Here is a 6,224-nt window from a genome sequence, read left to right as displayed (position 1 = left end):
CCTAAATACAGACAACTCGGGCATCATTACATGTTGTTTAAGTTTTACCAAGTATCTTGTACTCACCACTTACAAAGCTTCCATAAAGCATGCAGCTATAATGAGCCAGCTTGCTTATCAGGCAAATATGAAAGAGGGTTTTAAAATTAATATTTGTGAACCCAAGTCCATGCTCTGGGGATGATTGCAGGAGCACACAGGTGGCTGGCGTTTCACTTATTCCTAATCCTGCAAAGCAGAGGGCAGGCAGAGGCATTTGTGTATGCCCATCACTGAGCAAGAAGTTCACAGAGCTGACAAGGAAAGGAAAGCAGGGAAGAGACAGGGAGTTGCTGCTGACTCCTGCTGGGACTAGAGAAGAAAAAGTGGGCTGGAGTCCAACAGTCCATCTTACAGCAGCTCCCATTCACAGAGCATGAGGTAACTTCCAGCCACTCCATTCCCAGCACACGCTTTCAGGCATGGATGGGATGAAACAGGTGCCTCCAGCACAGCAGTCCCACATCTCAGGTTCACCAGCCCTTGGGAAGCTTGGCCAGGTGGAAAGGGATGATAGGACAATTGCAGGAGACTCTCACCTGGGTGGGGGTGAGCCACACTCCAGCACCCCTGGCACACCTTGTGTCCTCAGCTGGGCTGAATTCATGTTTAACAAAGCCTCAGAGGAAGCCCCACCCTTGAGGAGCCCCTCAAGCTGAGGAAGCAGAGGGAGCTCGAAGTTGTAGCCTGCACAGGAGTGAGAAGTGGGGTTTGCACCTGTGCAGCAAAGCCAAGCAAGATTCCTCTCTGCATGTGGCAATGACTCTAATGCTGGGCCCAAACCTTGGGTTTTAAACAAAGCCAAAAAGGAAAACTCTCTCCAGACATTCATAAGCCTCTTTAGAAAGGTTCAATCTAAAACAAACCACAAACCAGGCACCCTGCCATGGGACTGCACTGATTTAGCTGACCCCATATGTAATGGCAACCTGAGCAGGCTGTTAAATGCTGTAATGCAGCCCTCTGGCCCCTAAGGCAACCTCCTTGTGAATGCCAGAGGCAAATCTCTGCAAAAGCAAGCTTTCAATCTGGAGACACAAACTACCCTCCCATCTCATTAGAGAATCCAAGTATTCACTGGGACACTGCGAACAGTAAATTGAATGCCCAAGTTAGGGATAAGGGAGGCTGTGTCTCTCACTGCTGTGAGAGCACTCATGTTTGGGAAGTGTCCTTAAATAATAGTGGCAGCACTTGGTCACAGCATAGTCTGCCTTCTGCCTTTTAATTAAATACTGATACTGAGAGGCTGCGCTTCACACCACGTGCCACAGAGAATGCATTGGTTGTGAAAACCATCCCAGCACACTGCACAGGAGGAGGCATCTGCTCCTCTTTCCATGGGAATTTATTAATTTTATACTGCATTGCAGTAGAGCAGATTCACCACCCAGTAGAAACAAGAAATAAAAAACACTCTTTCCTTAAAGCAAAGAGACCAAAACTGAAGCATGGGATTGAGTTAAAAAGCCCCAACATGCAATAACTTTGATGTATTTGATGCAGGAAATGACATGGTTTCTCTACCTACATCGCTATGAAATCTTAAGTGAAAGATTGCTTCCAGCAGAACACACTGATTAAATCTGAAGAGGTTTAAGAAAAATTAAGATTCCAAGGCCCAATTAATTTTCTGATTAAGAAATCAAGATGGGTAAGGAATTGGGAGTGGCAGCTGAGTTGCAAGTCTTTCTTCCTTGATTGTGCTTCTGTATATAAAAGAAGCTTTAAAAACCAAGGTATGGGAGAGTAAAAGGCTGACCTTTGATGTATGTGATATGCCATAAACCAGAACCAGTCCTCCAGATTTCTGTTTGTCAGCTTTGCATTTATGAAACAGAAGCTGCCTTTGAATGTAGTTTAACATGATTACAGGTCTTTCTGTGACCAAAGTTCTCTCTTAAAGGGAGTATCCTACACATATTGCCCCTTTTCCTTCATAGAGTATAAGGAAAAAAGAAACTCTGAAAGGTTTGAGAGACATTGCTTCCTACTTGCCTCTTTTTTCCTGGAATCTCAAACTCATGCAAAATCTTGTCCTTTTTTACTAGAGAAATTTGTAGATCATTTTGGTTTCTCTGTGAAGGTAGAGGGGCTTCCTTGCTCCTGTGGAAAAGGAGGAGAAAACCAGTTCCTCACAGGGAGAGCTTTGCTTATAAATGTACTAGTAACAACCATAACAATGAAACAGTCCAAATAAGAAACATTTCTGTGTGCTGAGCAAGGATATTGTGCACTTGGCAGAAGTGAGCCCATATCCTCCAGCCAGCCACAGAGCCTCGCAGAACAGATGTGCTGGTTCAGTGTTTAAAAACACACAACTGAAAAGCAAAACCCTTTCCAAGATCTCCTTTATGCATTAATAATAAAGCAGCATGTTATTTTCAGGGAACAGTGACTAGAAATCATTTCTGCAGAACCATGTTCCTAACAAAATCTAAACTTCCAGCTGAAAAATTTGACTGCAAAGGGGGAAACCAGCCAAACTCACCCCTGTGATGAGGAGTTTGAGAGACTTCTCCGTGCCCAAACCAGCCACATGCAAATGCTAGAATAAGGCTTCACCTAAAAAACTGGGGGGAAATGGAAGTCACCCAGGAGTAAAGTCAACTATAACTGAGATTCCAATGTACTGCAGGTAGTGAAAACTGTCTAACCCCCTGAAGTTTGCAATCCTCATCTAAAGTACTGTATACTCCATAAGTAAAACCTCCTGCCCCAGAAATCCAAGGGAGGGTGAATGAACTCACTTGAAGGTTTGCCTCTTTGAAAAAGACCTAAGGAAAGAAAAAAAGGTCCATTTCAGGGCTCACAGAATAAGAGTATTTAGATACTCCTCCTTAAGAAAGGACCCAGACGCAAGCAAGGTTTGTGCCATAGTTTAAATCCAGGTTCCCAGGAAAACTTGCTTACAGAAAGATGAGAAGATCAGAGGATCATTACTGCAGAGGATTCAGAGAAATTATCTCCTAATACACAGTTGAAGACAGAACTAGTCTTGGTGTCTCTTTGGCTTGAACCTCTACTGAAATTTAATGCTGACAAATCAAAAAGGGATATATCCAGAATTTGTAACCCTGATAAAAATGGGAAATCTGTATCATCTTAATCAAAGGATATGCCACCCTGAGCTGGATCTGTGTCTTGTCCCTTGGCCTCATATGACTCCTGTGTGCTAGAGGTTAAGGGTTTGTTAAAGAATATCGGTTTTGATTAAGTGTCACATATGGTGTACAACATCCTCTTTATCACTGGCAGTGAAGGTTGGGGGCCAGACAGTGCCTTTTAGTGAGCTTCTAATATAAATTAGGTGTCTTAGGTAATGGGTGGTTTTCAGACAGGATTGATCTTTCTATGGTCCAGTGAAAGTAGGTGTGTTTGGTGAGATGTCACAAAAGCAGCTTCCTGGCACCTATACTAATGGGCTGGTTACCCCTTTTGGAGTAGGACTTGAAAAATATAGCACAGGAATTCCCCCCTTCCCCCTTCCTAACTTTTTCATTCTCTTGATGTAATGGGCAAAGGTCTATATATCCTTTACTCCTTTGGTATTTCAGTCCTTGTATTTGCAGTATCACTCAGTGAATCTTAAGCCACTCATCCTTTTAGTCACTTACACCTCCCTAAACTTGCATGAACTTAAAGATGAAGTGGTTATGAGTAGACTGGGTTACTTACTATTTTTATCAGTGTACAACCTTTAAAGAAAAATGTATCAAGGACACCATCACCACCACAACCAAATGATTTCTATTCCCCATTAAGTCCTTCTTGGGAACTTTGATGGCAGAGAAACCTAAGAAGAACTGTAGAGATGTTAAACCCTAAGTTCCCCTGCCTCAAAAACACGAGCAAACATGCATTTCTATAGACATCAAAATGTGTCTGTATTTTCCTCTTTATGAAGCAGAAATTCTCTCAGCTTTGTGCAAAGAGTGGCATGATCAAAAGCACAAACTGAGCACATGAGGTCCAGAAGCTGTAATGCAGAGTCTAACTATGGACCTCAGGTAAAGAGTGTATACACAAAATAAGGCTTTCCTTTATAGTTCATTGACATGTTGTAGTTAAAACTTTTCTGAAAAGTTTCCCTGGGTTTATGAAGGAGCAAAAGCATAAATGTTAGTATTGCAGGCTCATAAAATCAGCTGCTGAACAAAATCCTCAAATCTTTAAATATGCAAGAATATGTCACAAACATTTTAATATTTCATTGTGTTTCCAACATACCCACTCATCACTGGAGCACTGGTAAATAACAAATTAGATAAAAATATTAAATTAAGATACAGAAATCTATGCTGATTATGGCCAGAAAGGTTTCCTTGGACCACACTACTACTAACTGGGATAACAAAGATTTAAAGCATGGTTACCCTTAATTTGTTTATAAAAATATATTTGCCTTTAGGGAAAGATAGGCACATCAGTAGCTCCAAGCTCAGAGTAGTTTCACTGGATACAGTGAGATCATTATGATTAAAATTGCATTTGCCTGAAAACCAAAACAGAACTGGCCCTAGATACGGCCTAGATGTCTTTTTAGGTTATTTCAGACATGAAGCATAAAAAGTCTGTTAGCGTGGGGTACCTAGAAAGCATTTTCTCTCTCCTATCTCGGGACCTCTCCTGCTTATTTTTTCTTATTTGCTCATTGTTGTAATGAAGTAGCTTTGTCAAAGTGCTTTTGAATATCTGCCTTATTAGAGATACTTTCCAAATGATAGATTAGCTAGGTAAGGTTTGGGTATTTCAATACCATCAGATGAAGGATGGTATTAAATGAAGGACTCTTTCCTACACCCCACTAGGGTGGGGACTCCTAAAAGAGCCAGCGTGCTTACCAGGCACTGGGGTCCTCAGCCAGGCCCCCAGCAAGGCTCAAGCACCAAAATGCCTTTGGTCTCCTGCTCTGGCCTTTGAGCCCTAAAAAGAAAACAGCTTTTATTTTGAAGGTGCCCACTGTGACTGTCAGGGTAGTGTACTACTTGATTTCTCATGCATTTGAAGATACGTCGCAAGTAAAGACATCTAGTGGAATACAAATAACATAAGTATTCTTAGTGATTGCTAGAAATAACCCATGAGTACTTCTAAGATACAATCTGACATAGTATTAAATACAAGTCCTGCAAACAGACCTCCACTGCCTTTGAAAATAGAACCACTGATTTCAGAGTGAACATAGTCATCTCAGACCTACTGCAATGCCAGTGCCCTTCCAAAACGTTCCAGGAGCTTTCTTAGAAGACAAAACCACATTTTTCAAGCCTGTCTTATCGGCTTGAATCTCACATTATTCCTCATAGAAGAACTGAATAATGTTTCAAACCTGTAGTTTGCCAGAATAAGTATTTTGCCCCTCAGAAACACTCCCAGTCCTGCAGGAAGGGTGGCACAGCAGCAGAGTCCCTGCAATGCTGAGCACCACTTAGCTTTGCCAATTTGCTGTCTCTGGGACCACTCAGGAGCACACAGGACACTTGTTAAAGCTGATGCCAGAAGCAGGGGAGGGAGGCAGAGCCACCACAGCAGAAGAGCAATTAAATGCAGTTTGATACCTTATCCCTTCTGCATACCCCTATAAATGGGCTCTCCTGCAGTCCTCACTAGTGCAAAATTGCTCTGTACAGAAGTGGCCCTTCCAGGGTCTGATGGTTTCCTATTTGTGAATGGAGGAGAGGAAAAATATGGACCAAACCCCTTGAACTCTAAAGAGCAGGGCTGACAAATTCAAAGGACAATTTTCATGAAATGAAGTGTTAAATTATTCAGCATTCTCCCTAAGCACAAGGCCCCCGATTACCACCCTGCACCCACTTTGGGTTTATTAATTTCTAATTCCTATTAGTCTTTCTCCATCAGGTGGGAGAAGAGCAGGTTTCACGTTCTGTGGTACAGCACCTCCTCTGCTGTGGGGCTGAAGCAGAGGCTGTCCCCCGGCAGCCCTGGTGGCCCAGCCCAGTGCCCAGGTGCCCAGCCCAGTGCCCAGGTGCCCAGCTCAGTGCCCAGGTGCCCAGCCCAGTGCCCAGCCCAGTGCCCAGGTGCCCAGCCCAGTGCCCAGGTGCCCAGCCCAAAGCATCGCTGTGCACGAGGCCTTTCTGAGCTGCATTTGGGCACCTCAGCTCCTGCAGCTCCTCTCGGTGCTTTCTGCCCCGCCAGGCTTTGCCTGAGGCTCCCGTGGC

The sequence above is a fragment of the Cyanistes caeruleus genome, chromosome 7, assembly GCF_971803275.1.
Source record: "Cyanistes caeruleus chromosome 7, bCyaCae1.hap1.1, whole genome shotgun sequence".
In the NCBI taxonomy this organism is placed as follows: Eukaryota; Metazoa; Chordata; class Aves; order Passeriformes; family Paridae; genus Cyanistes; species Cyanistes caeruleus.
The sequence above is the reverse complement of the archived record's forward strand: the minus strand, read 5'-3'. Positions refer to the sequence as shown.